This window comes from Rhinopithecus roxellana, chromosome 19 (genome assembly GCF_007565055.1).
Source record: "Rhinopithecus roxellana isolate Shanxi Qingling chromosome 19, ASM756505v1, whole genome shotgun sequence".
In the NCBI taxonomy this organism is placed as follows: Eukaryota; Metazoa; Chordata; class Mammalia; order Primates; family Cercopithecidae; genus Rhinopithecus; species Rhinopithecus roxellana.
Window position 1 is genome coordinate 67,924,352 of NC_044567.1, and position 23,008 is coordinate 67,947,359.

At 42.2% G+C, this 23,008-nt stretch overlaps 1 protein-coding gene across 5 annotated transcripts in view; it reads right to left on the reverse strand.

Moving 5' to 3' along the window:
- Positions 1–23,008, reverse strand: part of SPECC1 (sperm antigen with calponin homology and coiled-coil domains 1) — a 316,918-nt gene that overhangs the window by 245,810 nt on the left and 48,100 nt on the right. For 2 of the 5 annotated variants that reach the window (XM_030923262.1, XM_030923266.1), the window contains exon 1: positions 1,440–1,574. The exons of 2 other annotated variants lie outside the window; for them this stretch is intronic. The gene's annotated coding sequence lies outside the window, so the exon portion shown is untranslated. Of the gene's footprint in view, positions 1–1,439; positions 1,575–9,905; positions 10,044–18,034; positions 18,176–23,008 lie in introns of those variants that run through there. One more of the 5 variants, XM_030923261.1, reaches the window with a different exon arrangement.

The window sequence follows — 23,008 nt, forward strand, 5'->3', positions numbered from 1 at the left end:
CAGGAGTTCGAGACCAGCCTGGACAATGTGGTGAAACCCTGTCTCTACTAAAAATACAAAAATTAGCTGGGCATGGTGGCATGCGCCTGTAGTCCCAGCTATTCGGGAGGCTATGACAGGAGAATCACTTGAACTCGGGAGGCAGAGGTTGCAGTAAGCAGAGATCAAGCCACCACACTCCTGCCTGGGTGACAACAGCGAGGCTCCGTCTAAAAAAAAAAAGTTAACACATTGGAAAAATAACATTGGAATGAGGAATGATACTTCACAAGTGGTGGTTTATTTCAATTTCACGTTTTCAAATGAGTTTAGTATTGCTTATTTTGCACCCCCTCTCCTGCCTTGGGGGCTCCTCTGGCTGGACAGCCTTGCATGTTAACTCACTTGGTAAAGGAAAGGTTAAAGGAAGTGAAACACAGCTACTCTAAAACAGAACCACAGAGACACAGAGTCCACGGAGCTGAGCTGTAAAGGAGCAGAAGCAGCCACACCAGTGAGTTCTGCAGCAGGAGCAGCACCTTCGCATTCTATCGAGAAGGGGCGGAAGCCACATTTCCCAAGAAAACTTAGTGTGGACCTCCTGCACCGCTAAGCTAAATACTTTATTCCAATAGGAAATTAGAGTCAGTGGGACAAGGAAATAAAAAGCAAAAACTTAATTTCTAGAAAACAGAGTGGGTAAGAGAGGTTTTAAGGTATCTTCAGCCTTGTGAGGGGGTGTGGGGGAAAACGGTCTCAAGCAACCATATAATAAATAACTTCCCAGAAAAGCCGCCAACTTTATCATATTATTGCTTGAAATTCTGCCATCTGGGCTTCACAAGCATCTCATTTCAGGCCCTAACACAATGCATGTATTGCCCATATGTTGAGCACTGGGACATTATCAGACCTTCTGCCAGATGACAGGGCACACTACAGTGCTGATCTCTCCTCCAAGGGGAGATGACTTGAGAACGTTCCAGGGGCTAAGCACTAGTTACATGGGTGGTTCTCTTCACAGGACCTTAGACATCCCACACTTGGCAAAAAAAATGCACAGAAGCAGCCCTATTCACCCTGGATGGGAAAATAATCTACACACTGCTACTAATTAGTACTCACAGGGCTTCTTTAATAAAGAACTTCATATATTTACTTGAAGTCAGCATTAATCATCCTTTCCTTGCAAGATGAAACAGGTGACAAGCAGTGAGAAGACCATTTTCTTTCAAGACGTCAGAAGATGGGTTTAAAATCCTTTTTCAGCCCCCCAAAATCATGCACGTGGCATTAACTTATCCAGTCCATGCACCACGGGAGAATGTATTCATACTGTCTTAGTCACACCAAGATCCACTGGGTCTGTAAGACATTGTACCTAAAGCAGAAGCACTTCTTCCCCAGCTTTCCTAAGATTTTCCATCTCTGTCTTAAATAATAACCAACCATGTACTTACTGCAAAACTCTGCTTCTCCTGCTTCTCGGGAGCTGCCGACCTCAATCAGCAAGTCAGCCACTCTATTCTGAGTTTGGTGCTGGCCTGGGAGGAAAACCACACTCGGAGGGGGCTGGGCAGAGAGCGCTGGAGCAACGCTTCACTCAGGAAGCAGGCGGGCTCTGCTCTCCCCAAGTTCTGATGGCCTCTCCCCCTCTCTCTCCTGCCTCTCACAATCTCTCTCTCTTCTCTCTCTTTCTTACATGCACACATGCACAAAGTGCAAAATCATATTTCCATCCTACTTGGTCCTCAATGCTTAATTTGTACCTCTCCAAAATGTAAGGGTTTCAAGATGCAGGCTGGCTAGCTTTTTGCTGATTGCTCCCTGAGACATTGAACAGATTTAAAAACAAAAACAAAAACTCAGTCTGCTCTTCACAAATGGATTTACCCTGAAGCTTCAGCCAGGCCCCACCACCTTGCCATGACCCTGTGAGCACTGTGAGTTCTAGGTGGGAAGGGGAAGTCGGGCTGCGACCAGGAAGCATATCGCAGCAGGGGCTTCTGGTGAGCCAACTAAAGGGATCTCAGAGGTAGGCATCTGAAACTCCTAGGCTTCAATAATTTGTTGTAATTTTTTTTCATTCCAAATAAATCTTTTCATACTTAATTTTGAATTCAGGGAGCTCCAAAATGATATGGGCATCCTCACAAAACCTGGGGTCTACGCTCCCTGCTACTATGGACAGCCTAGAGTCAGCCCCAGTGACAATGACCTACTGCAACGGGGAGCAAATACACTGCCCAGAAAACACCGAAGAAATGTTCTGAAGGTAAACGAGCAACATGTGTTATATCCACAGGCACCAATAACTCCATCAACAGGCCTGGGCTAAGCTTAGTCATTGCCACAAGCTGCATTTTTACTGCTATTTTACTGGATAATAGGCGTGGAAGGCAGCCAGTCTGCTCTTGCATGGCAGAAAGCTCTTATATAGCAGGTGGCACGGGTTTGCAGAGCCTCTGTGACACAGAATCTCCCTTGTTCACTATAATTCTAACTCCAGACTCAGACTCTGTCATTCTAATGGACAGAGTGCAGTAAAGAACAGTTCAGAGCCAGCCTGGCCTGGCACGGCAGCCCCATGCCCCACCTGGCCAAGGCTGCTGCCTCTCACGGCCATCCCGCTTTGCCTTGAAGGAGACAACAGGCACAATGCACTGAACCTGCTCTCACTGAGGAACACCCACCCTCCTGGGGGGCAAGGGGCATACAGGGTCCTAACTCATCTGGGTGACTCCCCATGTGGCACAATGGCACAGACACAGGAGGTGGTAGTGGTTGGGACTCTGCAAATGACAGACACCTAACTCAAGTTTGCTTAAGCAACTCAAAAATAGTGAGTTTGTTGGCTTTACCGATTTAGGAAAGTCTAGGATGAATTCAGGCTGGCTTTAAGCCAGCTAGACCTTGAGGTCCAATGATGTCATCAGGAATGGTTTTGAATCACCTGTAACTTCACTCTTCTAAACTAGTATCATTCAAACAGGGGTGCTCTGAGGATAGGAAGGCCTTGCCCGGCAGCACTGCAGGACTAGAGGTCTTTAGCATTTGAGATTCCAGATTAGAGAGTCTCTCCCAGAAAAGAGCCTGAGGTGATACACTGTCCAACCCATTCGCAGGGGAGAGGGACCTGGATGATTGGCAGCTCCACTAGTTATGGGAAAAGCAGTTTCCAAACGGAGAAAAAAGGCTAAGCAGAAAAAAAGTACAAGCTAGTCACTCAACAGTGTCTCGGATTATTAAGCCTTTCATGTGATCATGTCTTACTTCCCTCATTAGACTGTAAATCTATCAATAGAAAGATACACACAAAATGTTAACAGTGCTTATCTCTCAGACTGAGGGTCATATACTTTCTAAATTCACATTGTAGCTTCTAAATTTTCTAAAATAAGTATTATTAACCAGTATAATAAAATAATATACCTAAATAAGTTATGACATGTTTAAAAAAATCCTACTTACAATAGTAACTATCCATAAATAGACCTGGTAAGAAAGTTACAGTCGCCCCCCAAAATTCATGCTTTTCTGAATGACAAAAAAGAAGACTGGATGAAAAGCATACCATGCTCTCCCAATGGATATTCATTCTCTGCAAACAATTTTATAAATGTGATGTAATTCCAATAAAAATTATAATCAGATTAGAAATATGATGAAAATTATTTATAAAATTATCCTAAAATTCATCTGGTAGAATAATTGATTATTCTCTATAGAAGCTATCAAATAACTTGATTCTTCCCTAAAGAAGAAAATTCCATACATATACACATACACACACACACACACACACACACACACACACACACAAACCATTTGTACTACCAGATAGTAAAATAGATCAGAAAAGTAAAAAATTACAATGGCATGGTTCAGGAATAGAAAGAAGAGCACTGGATCATGGCAAAGCCCAGAAATAAGAATTCAGATTACGACGAAGATGGCATGACTAATCTAGGATAAAGAATGGATTGTTTTAGCTGAGCACAATAGCTGGTGAGCTTGTAATCTCAGCTACTTGGGAGGCTGAGGAGGGAGGATTGCTTGAGCCCAGGAGATCAAGGCTGTAGCACACTATGATTGTGCTTGCAAATAGCCACCGCACTCCAGCCTGGGCAACATAGTGAGACCCTGTCTCGAAAAACTGAAAAAAAAAAAAAGACCACACTTCAACCTGGGCAACATAGTGAAATCTTGTCTCGAAAAATTAAAAAAGAAAAAACAAAGAAAATATAGGAGATTATCCTGAATATGGTAGGAGAGGCCTCTCTGAGCCTACAGGCAAAGGCAGAATACATAAAGAAAAAACAGATGTGACTTACTTGAAAATTGAAAACCTCTGAAAAAAAAAACCACTACAAACAACTTGAAAATGTCAGTGACAAGATGAGACAAACATGTGTGCATAACCTTTGGTTCTGTTATTCCATTTGTAGGAATGTATCCTACAAAAATACTCAAGAATGAATACAAAGCTATCTGAGCAGGACTGATGAGCTTATCCTTGATTATAACAACAACAATGGCAAGAAAAGAAATAACTTAAAGTCTAATTGCTTAGATTATGGTATATCCACATAATTAAGCCTTACGCAGCCATTAAAAGTGATAATAGATATGATACAGATATATATATAGATAAGATATAGGAAAATCCTCAACAAAATACTAGCAAACTAAACCTAAAAACATATATAAAGGATTATATACCATGACCAAATGGAATTTATCCCAGAAATTCAAAGTTGGTCAAAATCAATGTAATTTGCCATAGTAATAGAATAAAGGACAAAACCATATGATCTTCTCAATAGATGCAGAAAAAGCATTAGACAAAATCCAACAGATTTTCATAATATAAGCACTGAACAACTAGACATAAAAGGGAACTTCCTCAACTTGATAAAGGGCAAGTTCAAAACACTCACAACTAACATTGTACTTAGTGTGAAAATCTCATAGCTTTCTCCTAAGATCAGAAACTAGACAAGCGTGTCCCTGCTCTCACCACTTCTCGTCCACATCATACCAGAGGCTTTAGTCTGGACAATTAGGCAAGAAAAAGAAAGAAAACGCATCCAGATTGGTAAGAAAGTAAAAATAATTCTAATCACAGATGACATGCTCTTGTAGGTATAAAATCATAAGGAATTTACAACAAAAAAAGCTCTCAGGGCTAATAAAGGAGTTCAGAAAGGCTGCAGAACACAAGATGTTACAAAAATCAATCCATTGTATTGCTATACACTTGCAATGAATAATCCAAATATACTCAGAAACCAATTCCATTTATAATATCATCAAAAAGAATAAAATATTTATGTTTATAAAATATTTATAAATATGTTTAATTATAAAATATTTATAAATATGTATGAATAAGTAAGTGGAAGATCTACACACTGAAAACTACAAAATGTCATTGAAAAAACTAAAGAAATCAAGTAAATAAACAGACATCCCATGTTCATGTAAGACAGTCATATAGACCAATGGAATAGAATTGACAGTCCAGGAGTGAACCCATAAATTTATGGTCAGTTGATTTTCAACAAGGATGCTAGGACAATCCAATGGGAGACAGTCTTTCCAACAAATTATGCTGGAATAACTGGATATCCACATACAAAAGAACAAAGTTAGACACCTACCTCATACTATATACAAAAATCACCTCAAAGTACAAGAGCTAAAACTTTACAACTCTTGGAAGAAAACGTAGCTGTAAAACTTCATGACTATATTAGACAGTATTTTCTTAGAGATGACATCAAAAGCAGAAGTAAGCAAAGACAAACTAGATAAAGTGGACTTCACAAAAATTAAAAACCTTTCGCTTCAAAAGATACTATCAAGAAAATGAAAGGATATGCAGCCATAAAAAAGAACATGTCCTTTGTAGGGACACGGATGGAGCTGGAGGCCATTATCCTCAGCCGCCAGCTAATGCAGGCGAATAGTGCATGTTCTCACTTATTAGTGAGAGCTAAATGATGAGAACTCATAAACACAAAGAAGGAAACAACAGACACTAGAGGGTAGAGGTTTGGAGGAGGGAGAGGAGCAGAAAAGATAACTATTGGGTACTGGGCTTAATTCCTGGGTGATGAAATAATCTGTATAACAAACCCCTGTGACATGAGTTTACCTATGTGATAAACCTTCACATGTACCCCTGAACCTAAAATAAGTTTTAAAAAAAATGAAAATGAAAAGATAACCCACAGAATGGGAGAAATCATTTGCAAATCTTATATATGATAAGGGTCTACTATCTATAAGGTGTAAAGATCTCTTAAAACTCAAAGACAAATAACAAAAAGACAAATAACCCAACTGAAAAGTGGGCAAAGGATCTGAATAGATACTACTCCAAACAGACTATACAATATAAGTGGCCAACAAGCACGTGAAAAGAAGCTCCACATTAGACAAATCAATCATTAGGTATCACGCAAATCAAAGCCACAGGGAAATACCACTCCACATCGACTGGGATGGCTCCAACCAAAAGGACAGATATTAACAAGTCCTGGTGAGGATGTGGTGACACTGGAACCCTCATACATTGCTTATGTAAAGGTGAAAAAGTACACTCACTGTGAAAAACAGTTTGGGGAGTCCCTCAAAAAGTTACATACCTTTACCATTATGACCCAGTAACTCCAGTCTTTGGTATATATCCAAAAGAATTGAAAACAGAAGTTTAAACAAAAACTTGCAGACAAATGTTCACAATAGCACTATTCACAGTAGCCATAAAGCAGACAAAAAACCAATGGCCATCAGCTGATGAATGGATAAATATAAAATGTACATCCACACAGTGAAATACCATCCATCAGTAAAAAGGAATAACATACCGATACGTGGATGAACCCTGAAAACCTTATGTTGAACAAAAGAAGCCACACAGGCTGGACACCGTAGCTCACGCCTACAATCCAGGCAGATGACTTGAGCCCAGAAGTTTGAAACCAGCCTGGCCAAGATGGCAAAATCCTGTCTACCAAAAATACAAACCAGGTATGGTGGTGTACATCTGTGGTCCCAGCTACTTGGGAGGCTGAGGTGGGAGGATCGCAGAGTTTGCAGTGAGCTGAGATTGCAGCACTGTACTCCAGCCTGGGTGACAGAGCAAGACCCTGTCTCAAAAAAAAAAAGAGAAGCCACACACAGAAGACCACATATTGCATAATTCCACTTCTACGAAATGTCCAGAAGAGGGGAATTCAGACAAACAGAAAGTACTTGAGTGGCTGCCACAGGATGAGGGAAGGAGCGATGGAAGGGTGGTAACTGCCCTGGGTTTTCAGGGTGGGGGGTAATGGAATGTTCTAGAATTTGACAGCAGTGACTGTTGTATAACCTTGTGAAGATACAGACAAATCACCATATTGTTCACTTTTAAAGTACGAATTTTATGGCAGTGAATATAAGCGAATACATGCTATCTCTATAGAAATATTATATATACTATAAATATGCTAAAAATATTATAAATATGTAAACATTTATATAAATGTGAATATATGTGAATTTACAGCATCTCAATATAGAAAGTGATACTATAAAATATCCAGTGATCTAGAACGATGACAACATATGTTGATGGAAAATACAAATTGTAAAGTGTTTGCAGTAGGAGCTTTACATTTAGGTATATAAAAAAAAACTGAAAAAAAAATCTGTATATTAAGATGGTTAGCCTGGGCGTGGTGGTTCACACCTGAAAGCCCAGTACTTTGGGAGGCCGAGGTGGATGGATCACCTTAAGACAGAAGTTCAAGACCAGTCTGGCTAATATGGTGAAACCCTGTCCCTACTAAAAATACAAAACTCAGTTGGGCCTGGAGGTGTGCACCAGTAGTCCCAGCTACTCGGGAGGCTGAGGCAGGAGGATCACTTGAACCCGGGAGGCGGATGTTTCAGTGAGATCGCACCATTGTACTCCAGCCTGGGTGATAAAGTGAGATTCCATCTCAAAAAAAAAAAAAAAAAAAAAAAAAAAAAAAGAATGGTTATCTAGGTGGTGGAATAAAAGGAAATTTTAATTTTCTTTATGCTTTTTAAATTTTTCTACACTGTCTACTACGAACATGTAACAGTTTTGTAATTTTTAAAAATCTATTTAAGACTGGGCACAGTGGCTCACACCTGGAATCTCAGCACTTTGGGAGGCAGGAGGATTACTTGCATCCAAGAGTTCAAGACCAGCCTGGGCACATAAGAGCCCTTATCTCTACAAAAAAAAAAAAAAATTAATTAACCAGGTGTGGTGATATGGCACCTGTAAGTCCCAGCTACTTGGGAGGCTGAGATGGGAGAACTGCTTGAGCCCAGGAGGTTGAAGGTACAGTGAGCAGTGACTGTGCCACTGCACTACAGCCTGGGCAAAACTCTATCTCAGGAAAAAAAAAAAAAATCTACTTAAGCATAACAACAATCATGTATCCTAACAGCATCAGACTCTATTTGTAAATTCATGGCTTACATTGCAGAAAATAAATTCAATTCAACCTGAGGAAGGCTTTCTTAATTGTAGAAATAATTAAACCCTGCACAAGACATCCTTTGCAGGGACTCTAAACCTCTCTTCCCAGATTCTGTAAGAACACAGTAAGATGATCGACTATAATGGCATGTTGAGGTGTTCATTTGCAGGGAGACCGGGCAGTATCAGAGTAGACAAGCTCCAGGAGCCGGATGGATGACTCTACACCAATGCTCTTCCACTGAAGGAATCTCTGTGCAGGCTAAGTTCCTAAGTGGGCATCCGGCCAGCTCTCCACAGAACAAGAATTCCTAAATGCTAGCCAAAAATCAAAGCTTAAAAATGCTCTGTTTGCTCTTGGAAAACAAATTTATCAACCCTAAAAATAACTAGGAGAAAGGCAAAGATGAAAATGACTCTGAGTGAGTTTCAAACAGATGTTTGGCTAATTTTTGCAAAGGCTGTTAGAATAAGAGTCCTCAGAGAGGGGTACCCAGGAGACTCTTAATGATTCTGGATGAAAGGGCACACTCCCAGAGGTAAAAAAGGTAAAAACTTCATGGGTTTCTGAGTTTCACCTAGCCAGCCACAGATCCAGTTTTTATTACCAGAAAATGGGTGTGAATAGAAATTGTTTATCTGATGGTATGGTGTTATGATTGATAGACAGAGATAGATAGATAGATAGATAGATAGATAGATAGATAGATAGATAGATAGATAGACAGACAGACAGACACAGATATAGATAACAAATTATAACAAGGACTATGGGCATTAGGAACCTGTTCCTGGCTCCTGACGCCTATAGTCCTTATAATTTCAGGGCACTTTAGGCCTCAGGAAACAGAATCTCTCTCTCTGAACTTCTCCTGTCCTTTCACCTGCCCGAGACAGGACCCTAATCTAATTATGGGTCAGAAGTCCCTCAATCTAGAGAGAGTCCTACCCACACCCTAAAGGAAGGAATGCTACACAGAAAGGCCAAGAAAAGTCTTGAAGAGATGGGCATGCTGGGTTTAGATCATGTACTTTTTGTCCAATCACATTTCTACATGGCTGTGGTGCCTATGCAATGAAGCCTCCACAAAAACCCAAAAGGTCACAGTTCAGAGAGCGTCTGGACAGCTGAACACCTGGAAAGTAGTGCACCCAGGGAGGGAGTGGAAGCTCTATGCCCTTTCCCCATCCCTTGTCTTACGCTTCTCTTCATCTGTATCCTTTGTGATATCCTTTATAATAAACTGATTGATGTAAGTTAGTGTTGCCCGGAGTTTTGTGAGGTGCTCCAGCAAATTAGTTGAACCCAAAGAAGGAGTCATGGGAACCCTAACTTGAAGCCAGTTGGTCAGAAGTTCCAGAGGCCCAGACTTGAGACTGGTGTCTGGGGAAGGGGGCAGCCTTGGGGCCTGAGTCTCACCCTGTGGGATCTGATGCTCTCTCCAGGTAGATAGCGTCAGAGTTGAGCTGGAGAACACCCAGCTGGTGTCCACTGCTTCTGGAGAGAAATCCCCACACATTTGGTCACAGAAGTCTTTTTCCATGTTGATGACTGTTGCTGTGGTGTGAGAACAGAGGAAAAACCCCAGTTTGAGTGGGTTTTTCCAAAACAGGTGGGTTAGCAGATCATAACGAATATGCAAATTGCTAAACAAAATCTGAAATTTGACATAAACATGTAGTTTAGAAATATATTGCTCTTCTTTGTAATATATATAAGGTCTGACTATAACTGCTCATTTCTACTAAGAGGAATTTGACTTCCATGTTAACCAAACCATCTCTTTAGGTAACTTTTTAATTTTTGTTCTAAAGCATAAAATTTTACCATAAGAAAGTACACAGGGAAAACTAATTACAGAAGGAAACATACCACACCCAGCAAGGAGTGGTTAGTGCGGTTGGCCCTCTCATGAGCTGTAAGACAAGGTTCATCATGCCCTCCCTGTGAAAACATAAAGGCAAGGGCTTTCTATAAGTACATGGCTAGAAACAAGAAGTTTGTGGGCTTACAAGTTACAATACGCTGGTATATTTTCAGTTTTAAAAACAATACTGTGGTGCCAGGTGAATTCATACGCCGAAGGTCATGTAGCACAACCTTGAGAGGTCCTGTAGGGATGGAAGATGCCTGGCACCGGGACAGATCCTCCTGCTGTCCTCCCACCCCAGCACTGAACACCCTCTGCTTCTAGCGTCATGTACCTTCCACCCACATTGTGCTTCCCTCCCAGGCTGTGTGAGGATACAGTAAGGCTATGCATACATTTGCATTTGTTTAATTAGCCAGAAAGAGAAAAGCAGTTACCCTTTTGATTCCAAAGCAGATGTTAAACTAATTTGGGGAAAGAACAAGAGTCCCGGAGAGTCTGAAGAATGACTCATCGTCAGTCCCCCACAAGTTTCATCACACTTGGTGGTGTGCCCGTTCTCTCGACTCTCCTGCCATCAGAGTTCTGGATGTGCAATGCCTTTCTCTGGCCCCCAGCTGCTCCTCTTTTGGCTGTCCCAGCATCACACGCCCTCCGAGATGGGTTTGCATGCTCACAAGAAGCTGAAGCCCTGACTCCTGCCTCTTCCTGGTTTCTTCCAGGCCCTGCTGGTCTCACTTAACCTCGCTGACTAGTCTGAAGCCCCAGGATCACCCTCCTTCTGCCAACTCTGGCCCTGCTTACTCAGCCACCAACCAGAGACTGCCAACTCATTTTTCTTTGTTCCTGATCTGGGTCTCCAAACAGAACTGAAAAACTGAACTGCCCTGAGGCCATTTGGCCCTCAGTACCTCCAAGTGATTGATTTATTCATTTCTTTTTTTTTTTTTTTTGAGGCGGAGTCTCGCTCTGTGGCCCAGGCTGGAGTGCAGTGTCCGGATCTCAGCTCACTGCAAGCTCCGCCCCCCGGGTTTAGGCCATTCTCCTGCCTCAGCCTCCTGAGTAGCTGGGACTACAGGCGCCCGCCACCGCGCCCGGCTAATTTTTTGTATTTTTAGTAGAGACGGGGTTTCACCATGGTCTGGATCTCCTGACCTTGTGATCCACCCGCCTCGGCCTCCCAAAGTGCTGGGATTACAGGCGTGAGCCACCGCGCCCGGCCCTATCTGTCGCCCGGACTGGAGTGCAGTGGCCAGATCTCAGCTCACTGCAAGCTCCGCCTCCCGGGTTTACGCCATTCTCCTGCCTCAGCCTCCCGAGTAGCTGGGACTACAGGCGCCCGCCACCTCGCCCGACTAGTTTTTGTATTTTTAGTAGAGACGGGGTTTCACCGTGTTAGCCAGGATGGTCTCGATCTCTTGACCTCGTGATCCGCCCGTCTCGGCCTCCCAAAGTGCTGGGATTACAGGCTTGAGCCACCGCGCCCGGCAAAAAAAAAAAAAAAAAAAAAAAAAAAGATTTATTCATTTCTAACTGTCTTCTTATCAAACCTCTCAAGGCATTCTAAATGCCTCATTCTGTTGGTTAGGTTTAACTCAGAGGGAAGGGTTACTAGCCTGACTGGAATCTTAGGTCAAGCACTACTCTCTACTTCAGCCTTATTAGCAAAGCTGATAGTCCGATTCAGTCTGCCTGATTCCCGACTCTCATTTCTTGATGGATTCTGAACTGCCTGTATGTGCCATGGCAGTTGGGGGTGAGGAGGTGAAGGAGAATGATGCCAACAATTGTTTTCTGGACCCCCAACAACTATCTTTGTACCTTTGTTCCCACCTTCCTCTACATGAAGGGGTCTTCTCTGAGTCCACAGAAAGCAGAATGAATAAATGAATAAAGTAAAAGAGGCAATTAATTAAACAGAAAACATTTTTTAAATGACCTTAAAGATTAATAAAATGAAAAGTTGATGTTTTAGAAGGACTAACAAGATAGAACCCTGGCAAATCTAATCAAGAAAGAAAAAAGGAAGGTACCCAAATTAGAAACAAGAAAGAGGACGTAATTACATATAAGGATTGTAAACTAGGCAAAGCAGATCATTTTCTAGGAAAACATAGGTTACCAAAATTAACTCAAGAAGAAACAAACAGTCCAACAGAAAAAAAGGCAAAGGATATGAAAAGGCAATTCACAAAAAAGAAAAATACAAATGACTACTAAACATAAGAAAAGATGGTTAATCCATCTAATAGGAACAAATATGAGCTAAAGCAATGAGGTATTTTTAAATCCATCATGCAGACTAACATTTTAAAAAGAGATAAGACTATTAGCAAAAATGTAGAAAATGGCTCTTTCATGGCTCTTGAGAGGCAGTTGGAATAGGAATTACAAGGAGTGACTTCATATTTACTCTGTTTCTAAATATTTGGCTTTTTATAAGAATGTGTTTCTTGGCCGGGCACGGTGGCTCACGCCTGTAATTCCAACACTTTAGGAGGCCAAGGTGGGCAGACCACTTGAGGTTAGGAGTTCGAGACCAGCCTGGCCAACATGGCGAAACCCTGTCTCCACTAAAAATACAAAAATTAGCCGAGCATGGTAGCGTGCACCTGTAGTCCCAGCTACTCGGGAGGCTGAGGCAGAAGAATCGCTTGAACCCGGGTGGCGGAAGTTGCAGTGAGCCAAGATCGCACCACTGCACTCCAGCCTGGGTGACAGAGTGAGACTCTGTCTCAAAAACAAATGTATTTCTTGCGTTATACCTGAAATTTGGGCCTGGCTTGGTGGCTCATGCCAGTGGGAAAGCACTTTAGGAAGCTGAGGCAGGAGGATCACTTGAGCTTAGGAGTTTGAGACTAACCTGGGCATCATAGCAAGGCCCCATCTCTACAAAAGATTTTTAAAAATTAGCCAGGCACAGTGGCACATGTAATCCCAACTACTTGGGAGGCTGAGGTGGGAGGATCAGGTGAGCACAGGAGTTCAAGGCTGTAGTGAGCCGTGATCACACCACTGCACTCCAGCGTGGATGAAAGAGGGAGATCTTGTTTAATTTTAAAATAAAAATACCTGAAATATTTTGGATGGAAATTTTAAGTCTTTTAATGCACAAAGGTTAACGCTATGACTGTTACTGTATGTTTGGACTGGAGAACAAATTTTTTTTTTTTTTTTTTTTTTTTGAGATGGAGTCTAGTTCTGTCGCAAAGGCTGGAGTGCAGCGGCGTGATCTTGGCTCACTGCAAGCTCCGCCTCCCAGGTTCATGCCATTCTCCTGCCTCAGCCTCCCAAGTAGCTGGGACTACAGGTGCCCACCACCATGCCCGGCTAATTTTTTGTATTTTTTTTTAGTAGAGACAGGGTTTCACCATGCTAGCCAGGATGGTCTCAATCTCCTGACGTCGTGATCTGCCCGCCTTGGCCTCCCAAAGTGCTGGGATTACAGGCATGAGTCACCATGCGCGGCCACAGAATAATTTGAAATAAGGACATAGACAAAATAGTTTATGGATCTGAAATATAATAGGTAAGAAAAAGGAAAATTAGAAAAATAAGCAGCAAAGTATAGACTGGATATGATACAGGAGAAAATCATATATACAAAGCATTAGTTCCATGACGGCAAATATGCTGTCTTGTTTTGCAGAGTGCCTAGCATACAGGAAGCCCTTAATACATATTTGTTGAATAAAGAAAGAAAAATGGGACCGAAGTCAGTAAGTTATAGAAAACATTAAAAAATGTTATGTGATTGGTAAGGGAAGTAACTTAAAGACCTTCCAAATGTTTCTGTCAAGAAATCAATTTCCTTATAGGCCTTGCTTAGCCACGTGATGATCAACTAGGGGATTTAATTGCTTATAGCAATCAAAGGTCAAGGTTCCCAAAGGTTGCATCTTTAAGGATCTACCATCTTTAAGGATCTACCAGATGCACTCTCAGACTGGCCTCTAGCATGGTCTTTGTCACCAGATGGCTACAGCCCAATGCACACACAACCTGAGGATGGAGGACACATGGAGGGCCATGGAAGTTCATCAAAAGCTACACTGGGAGTTCCTATTTCAAAAGAAACAAATGGGCCAGGCATGGTGGCTGATGCCTGTTATCCCGGCACTTTGGGAGGCCCAGGTGGGTGGATCACTTGAGGTCAGGAGTTCCAGGTCAGCCTGGCCAACATGGTGAAACACCGTCTCTACTAAAAATACAAAAATTAGCCTTTTGGGCATGGTGGCAGGCACCTGCAATTCCAGCTACTCAGGAGGCTGAGGCAGGAGAATTGCTTGAACCTGGGAGGCAGGAGAATTGCTTGAACCTGGGAGGTGGAGGTTGAAGTGAGCCAAGATCACACCACTGCTCTCCAACCTGGGTGGCAGAGCAAGACTGTCTCAAAAAGAAACAAAGAAACAAATGAAACAATTTTGTTCACATATATTTCATAAATTTGGAATTTTTTTCTTTTTTTTTTTTGAGACAGAGTCTCTCGCTCTGTCACCCAGGCTGGAGCGCAGTGGTGCCATCTCAGCTCACTGCAAGCTCCACCTCCCGGGTTCACGCCATTCTCTTGCCTCAGCCTCCCGAGTAGCTGGGACTACAGGCGCCCGCCACCTTGCCCAGCTAGTTTTTTTTTTTGTATTTTTTTAGTAGAGACGGGGTTTCACCGTGTTAGCCAGGATGGTCTCAATCTCCTGACCTCGTGATCCGCCCGTCTCGGCCTCCCAAAGTGCTGGGATTACAGGCTTGAGCCACCGCACCCGGCCTTAAATTTGAAATGTTAAAGGTATTATGGTCACTGAAATCCTGTTTCATTCTTTATATAATCATTAAGTTTGAAATTTATACTTGCACTACTAACACTGTAGTTAATCTTAGTGCTACAAGTTACTGCTTTTACACAATATATTTTCACAATATTTATGCACTAGTGTTTATGTACGTGTTTGTGTTTATATCTGTTAAAATTAGCAGTTTTCATATTTTTCTACTTTGTAGCATCACATCAGTTCAGAAGGACTGATACAGCAAAATGATTTGATGAAGTATAAAAGTCACATTGTGAGTGGCATAAATACAACTCTGAACAGTTAGGAGGCTCACTATTGACTAGAACTAAACTGCAAGCTGGAAAGACACACGTCCTATGTACCAAGTGATATACCGCCCAGGCAGTTTAAAAAGGGAAGTGCACATAGAAAGCACAATGGTGAATAATAAAAAATTGGAATTTATCAGACCTTGGATTCATTTGCTCCTAAAGCCAGAGTCCTTCATTGTTTTTTTGTTTGTTTATTTTTGTGGGTTTTTCCTAAATTTTTTTATTTTTTGTAGAGTCAGAGTCTCATTATGTTACCCAGGCTGGTCTTGAACTCCCCGCCTCAAACAAACCTCCTGCCTCAGCTTCCCAAAGCACTGGGATTACAGACATGAGCCACTGCGCCCAGCCCAGACTCATTATTGTTTATTAAGCTTCTGAAATAGTTGCAGAAACCGCATAAGCTTTCCATGTCACTTTCAAAGTTTGATGGTCTCTTTAGTAAACCAACTAAGTTATTCCTCAAGGGCAAAATAACGTTTCTCAGTGCAAAACTGATGTATTTCATTACCAAAAGGAAAAGACCACAACTATAGAGGCATCATTGAAAGCTGCACTCTTCAGAGGCAAAACACACACACACATACACACACACACTAATGGAACATTGCTTAGAACAGCCCCAAAGTTAATGATAAACGTTTTCGTCAAAGAGAAAAGAGAACAAGGTATTAGCAAATTCCTCTATCAAATAACACTGAACATCAAGGAACATCAGTGGCATGCCAAGTGAAAGAGGAAGTGCTAGCTCATGTACAAACAAGTAGATAATTTCAACTTGCTGCCGAATGAAACCTCTTTGCAGGGTATGAATCAGCACCTTTCATGTTTATTTTGCTTTGTTTTGTTTTGTTTTTAGAGATAGGCTCTTGCTCTGTCACCCAGGCTGGAGTGCAGTGAGTGGCACCATTAGAGCTACTGCAACCTCAAACTCCTGGGCTCAAGGGATCCTCCTGCCTTAGCTTCTCAAGTAACTGGGACTACAGGCCCACCATGGCCAGCTAATTTGTAAATTTTTCTATAGAGATGGGGTCTCACTAGCACCTTTCATGTTTGATGTTCATATACAGTGACCAAGATACAATGTGGAAAAGGGTCTCAGGGATATAAACTGAAGGAGGAACAGAAAGAAAAGGGGTTGCTACACAGAGTAGAAGAAGTTGCACTTCATGCCCGTCTACAATACTGCTGTTTTCCTCAGAGCAGAGTTGATGATCTAAATCAGGGGTCCCCAACCCCCAGTTCATAGCCTGTTAGGAACCAGGGCACACAGCAGGAGGTGAGCAGTAGGCAAGTGAGCATTACCACCTGAGCTTCACCTCCCGTCAGATCAGTGGTGTCATTAGATTCTCACAGGAGCATGAACCCTGTTGTGAACCGAGCATGCAAGGGATCTAGGTTGTACGCTCCTTATGAGAATCTAATGCCAGATGATCTGTCACTGTCTCCCATCACCCCAAGATGGGACCATCTAGTTGCAGGAAAACAACCTCAGGGCTCCCATTAATTCTACATTATGATGAGTTGTAGAATTATTTCATTCTATATTCAATGTAATAATAATAGAAATAAAGTGCACAATAAATGTAATGTGGTTGAATCACACCAAAATCATCCCCCCAACCCAGTCCATGGAAAAATTGTCTTCCACAAAACCAGTCCCTGGTGCTAAAAAGGTGGGGGACCACTGATCTAAATAATCTTATCTTCATTCAGTGCTAAAAAATGAATAAACTTTTTTTAAATACAGGGTCTCGCTTTGTTGCCCAGGCTGGAGTACAGTGGCATGATCACAGCTCACTGTAGCCTCAGTCACCCAGGCTCAAGCAATCCTCCCACCTAAACTTCCTGAGTAGCTGGGACTACAGGCACGAACCACCATGCACAGCTAATGATTAAATTTTTTATAGAGATGGGATCTCACCATGTTGCTCAGACTGGTCTCGAACCCCTGGATTCAAGTGATCCTCCCTCAAACTCCTGGGCTCAAGTGATCCTCCCTGCGTGGCCTCCCAAAGTGCTGGGATTACAAGCGTGAGCCACTATACCCGGCTGGATAAACATTTTAAGTCACACTACAGTCATGGACAACCAGCCTTTTCAACATGCGGTATGGACAGTGAGTCCCAGGGTCTGCTTTTCCACACTGAAATACATGGGATGCTAAGGAGAAAGGTGTTCACAAGGATATTTAAAAGCAGGAATATTTAAAATGAGGAAAAAACTATTTCTTCATGACTTTGATAATGCAGATAAAGACCATTTCTATGATCTCAGGTGATTCACTCAAGTAGTATATTTCAGTAATCATTATCTGGAACAGCCTGAATCTTAGCCAAAATATCATGATTTTTTAATGCTGTTATGATATCCTGATGATATGACCAAGCTGCAATGTAGGCAGCTAAATCTCCACGAGTTTGACTTCCCCGATAGTTAACAGTTTTCTTCACAAATTAAGAAATACATTTTTTGATACATGATTGGCATATTTAAAAACTACACTGAAATGCTGCAAAATGATATAAAGAAACATTTTCCAGAATCAAATGCAATCGAAGAGTGGATTAGGAATCTACTCACCATTATCAACTAAATAGAAACACTTGGGCTGGGTGTGGTGGCTCACATGTGTAATCTCAGCACTTTGGGAGGCCAAGCCAGGAGGATCACTTGAGGCCAGGAGCTCGAGACCAGCCTGAGCAACATAGCAAGACCCTGTCTCTATGGAAAAAAAAATTTTAATTAACCAGGCATGGTGGCAGATGCTTGTAATCGCAGCTACTCTGGAAGTTGAAGCAGGAGGATTGCTTGAGCCTTCGAGTTCAAGGCTGCAATGAGCCGTGGTCATGCTGCACTACAGCCTGAGTGACAGAGACCCTGTCTCAAAAACAAAAACAAACAAACAAAAAACACTTAACCTTCCTGGGTTTTTTTCTGTTTTTTTTTGTTTGTTTGTTTGTTTGTTTGTTTGTTTTTGAGACGGAGTCTCGCTCTGTTGCCCAGGCTGGAGTAGAGTGATGCAATCTTGGCTCACTGCAAGCTCTGCCTCCCAGGTTCACGCCATTCTCCTGCCTCAGTCTCCTTGAGTAGCTGGGACTACAGGCGCCTGCCACCATGCCCAGCTAATTTTTTGCATTTTTAGTAGAGATGGGGTTTCACCGTGTTAGCCAGGATGGTCTCTATCTCCTGACCTCATGATCCGCCCACCCCGGCCTCCCAAAGTGCTGGGATTACAGGCGTGAGCCACCGCACCCGGCCAACCTTCCTGTTTTTAAGTGTGACATGCTTGTTAACTCAGCAGCTGAAAGAATGCCGAAAGTGGTCTTCAGTAAAAAAAATTCACTATAATCTCTGCATCCATATTTAACCTGAATGCACGTTCAGATTGATCAGTTAGAGTCAAAACACTTGTTATCATTCCTGATGACCTATAATTCTGGTTTCGGCTTTCTATTTCAATGGAAACAGAATAAGAAAAGAAATGGAATGGCTCTGGAAATTTGTCCTGGGCTATAGATACTATCAAAGATCACAAACAATGTGATCTCTCCTATAAATATAAAAAAGTATAATTAATTTTTAAACTACTTTTTTCTCTTAAGAGGATTTTACTTCAAGATAAAACATAACTTCTACCCATACTATGATTCCAAAGGTTGGAAAAGTGTTTTGCCTCATTCTACCCTTCAAAGAGGTCATAGCAATGCAAACATCTGTAAAATACCTCTGCATAATCGTCAGAAACTATAGTTCAGAAATCATTGAAAATGCTTCTCCATTTTAAGCTTAGGTGAGGTTTGTAAGGAAACCTCTGTGACAACTTATTCAATTTCTTGGGAGGTAAACTCCCAGACTCTCCCAGGGTCTCCTGTGTTGATCTCATTTGGGGGACCTCCTAAGCCCTTGAAGCACAATCGAAAAGGCCCTGGATCTCTTTTCCGCACATATCATCGCGGAATTCATTTGGCTTCTAGCAAGCTGACACTCCATGATACAAGCAGCCTCGCCCTTCTCCGGATGCCAGTCCTTGCCACAGTTAGCTAGGATGAAGGGTTTGCTTCAGCGCAGGCCTCTGCGGGTTCCCAAGCCACACCAGGTGGCCTCACAGGCTTGATGTCGCCATTGCACACTGAGCTCCTGGCAGGCTGTACCAATTTTTTAATTATTTAATAATATTTTTTAAATTATGGTGAATAGTTTGATATTCTGCTCTAAAATACGCCCATAAATGCACAGCAGATATCTCTTGGAACCCACAGTTTTCCACTGGAAGAACTAAGTATTTTTCTTTAGGGGGGAGGGATAGCATTAGGAGATATACCTGATGTAAATGATGAGTTAATGGGCATAGCAAACCAACATGGCACATGTATACATAAATAACAAACCTGCATGTTGTGCACATGTACAACATAAAGTATTAAAAAAAAAAAAAAAAAGATGCTGCTAAGTCTCTGAAAAGTCCAGATCCTCTACCTCTTTCCATCCCAAACTACGACTTGGAATTTATAAGAGATCTAGCTAACAGAAATCCCAGACACATCATTGGTTCTTCCCAGAGTGCAGTCCTCCTAAAGAGGTTCAGCCCTGGGCAGGCCCCTGCATCCGAAGGGTGGGTCTGAGACCCACACAGCACATCCCAGGGTGCATGCCCCAGAGAGGCACTGAAACAGCTGAGCACAAGCCTGCAAGCCTGGAGAACTCTCACAGTCAGAAAGGAGGGGGCCCAGTGGGACTAACATAAAGAGAAAGGGAACACAGAGGAATGGATGGCACCAACAACCGGCAAAGCCTTCATGGCCAATGAAAGCATTAGTGACGGGGCCAGAACCCTCATCCCCAAGGACTCTTCACTACCTTTAGTGGAAACACAATGGCTAGAGAGTGAAGTTATGATCATGTATAGAGAGGTAAAGTTACATTTTTATATTCTGACTCTGCTAATATGAAATTCCCTATCTGCTAGACTAAAAGTTTCAGATACCCTCTTCAAATATCCCATTCGGTGCTAGAGATTTAAAATGAACAGAACACACATTGTCAGGATGGCTATTACCAAAAAAATCAAAAGACAACAAGCATTGGTGAGGATGTAGAGAAACCGGAACTTTTGCGCACTGTTTATGAGAATGTAAAATGGAGCAGCCGCTATGGAAAAGAGTATGCAGGTTCCTCAAAGAAGCAAAACTAAGATGTGGAAACAACTAAATGCCCATCAGTGGATGAAGGGGTAGACAATATGTAGTATATACATACCATGGAATACTATTCAGCCTCTAAAAAAAAAAAGGAAATTCTATAACATGCAACAGCATGGATTAATCTTGAGGACATTTTGCTAATGAAATAAGGCAGTCATAGAAGACAAATACTGCACGATTCCACTTATATGAGATACCAAAAATAGTCAAATTCATAGGATCAAAAAATACAATGGAGGTTACCAGAAGCTGCAGGGAGGGAAATGGGGAGTTACCAATCAATGAACATAACGTTGCAGTTAAGCAAGGTGAATAAGCTCTCAAGATCTGCTGTACAACACTGTACCTAGAGTCAACAACAATGTATTGTACACTTAAAAATTTGTTGAGGGTAGATCAACAAATGTAGTAGATCAACAGATGTGGTTAAGTGTTCTTACCACAGTAAAGTTAAAAAAGAGTGTCAAGCCCAGGACTTCGAGACTAGCCTGGGTAACATGGTGAAACCCTGTCTCCAAAGAAATTAGCCAGCTGTGGAGGTGCACTCCTAGGGAGGCTGAGGTGGGAGGATTCCTTGAGCCCAGGAGGTCGAGGCTGCAGTGAGCCATGGTTGTGCCACTGTACTCCAGCCCAGGTGACAGAGCAAGATACTGCCCCCCTCCAAAAAAAAGAAAAAGTATGTCAAACATTTAAAAAGATCAGATAGGCAAGAACAACAACAAAAAAGAGATCAACAGAGCATCGACCCTAATCTAGTGGAATTCTTGGTCTAACTGACAGACATTGCGAGACAATGACAGTGATGTGATCACAGCAATTACTCAGGTATCCACTGGGGACTGCAGAAGAAAGGAGGAATACCTAACTTTCAGAAAATAGAGAAAGCGTCAAAGAGTTGTAAAAGCCTTCCAAAACTAGAGAGAAGTGCACACACCAATCACAGAAAGAGGAAAAGCCGTGGCAGATTGTGGGACCCACCAGCCATTTCTGATGGCTAAACTCAGTGCTGCAGGAGAGACGGGAGCTGGAAAGCACGGCGGGATCAAACCTCAAACAGCTTTGCCTGCATTGCTTAAGATGACTGGGCTTGATTAACTCTAGTCAATGGGGACAATTCAAGCAAAGAAGAAAGATGCTCAAATTCACATTTTAGAATTTTTTTTATGGCAGTATGGGGAATAGATTAAAAGGGAGTGAAGCTGGAGGCAAGAAACTTGTTAAGAGGCAACTGAAACAGTCTAGATGATAAATCATAAACTGAGAGAGTGACTAGGAAAATCAGAACAGGCTGAATCAACAGGTACCTAGATGAAAATAACAGGACTTGGTCACCAGTTAGATCTTGGAGAGGAAGGAGTTGTTTCCTCGTTTTCCCTAGGACTGGGAATACAGAAAGTTTGCCATGTGTATTGGTTATATAGTGGTGTGTAGCAAATCACTGACAACCATTAGCAGCTTAAAACACAAAGGTTTATCCCACAGTTTCGGTGGGTCAGGAATCTAAGATAGGCTTAGCTAGCTGGTTCTGGCTCAGAGTTTCTCATGAGGTTGCAATCAAGATGTCAGCTGGGAGTGCATCATCTGAAGGCTCAGCTGGGGCTGAAGGGTCCACTTCCAATGAGTTCACTCACCTGCCTGACAAGGCAGTGCTGGTTGTTGGCAGGAGATCTCAGTTCCTTGCCAAGTGAGCCTCTCTATAGCATTGCTGGAACATCCTCCCCATCTGGCAGTTGGCTTCTCTCAGCACGAGTGAACTGAGAGAGAGCGAGCAAGGAGGAAGCCATAGTGTTCCTCCTACTCCTACTCCTAACACTATGGACCTATTCCTAACACTCTCACTTCTGCCTTATTCCATTAGTTAGAAAGGGAACTAAGCTCCAACTCTTGAAATAAGAAATGTCAAAGAATTCGTGGATATATTTTAAAATCATCACACTAGGGAAGTGGATAATGGGTTCAATTAATGCTGAACTTGAAATGCCTGAGACATTCAAATGTCCAACAGGCAATGAACATACCCAGAGATAGTCATGACTTTAGCAAGAATAGAGGAAGCTCACAGAACTAAGGAGATCACAGAATTAAGGAGGAATTGAAAGGTAAAAGAAGTGGAGTCAGATTCCTCCTGAAAAGTGAGCCATGAAAGGAACTTTACCTGCTGAATTAGAGGTCAAAGTAGGAGATTTTAGTGGACTTCTTTTTTAAAGATAGGAAGTATATGAGCATGTTTTGAGGTAGAGGGAGAATAAATCAGTAGACAGGGAGAAGTAAAAAACATAAATGATAGGGGATAGTTGACAAAGGTCTTGGCAGAATACCTTACCCATTGACTTGGGGCCAAGGGAGGGACACT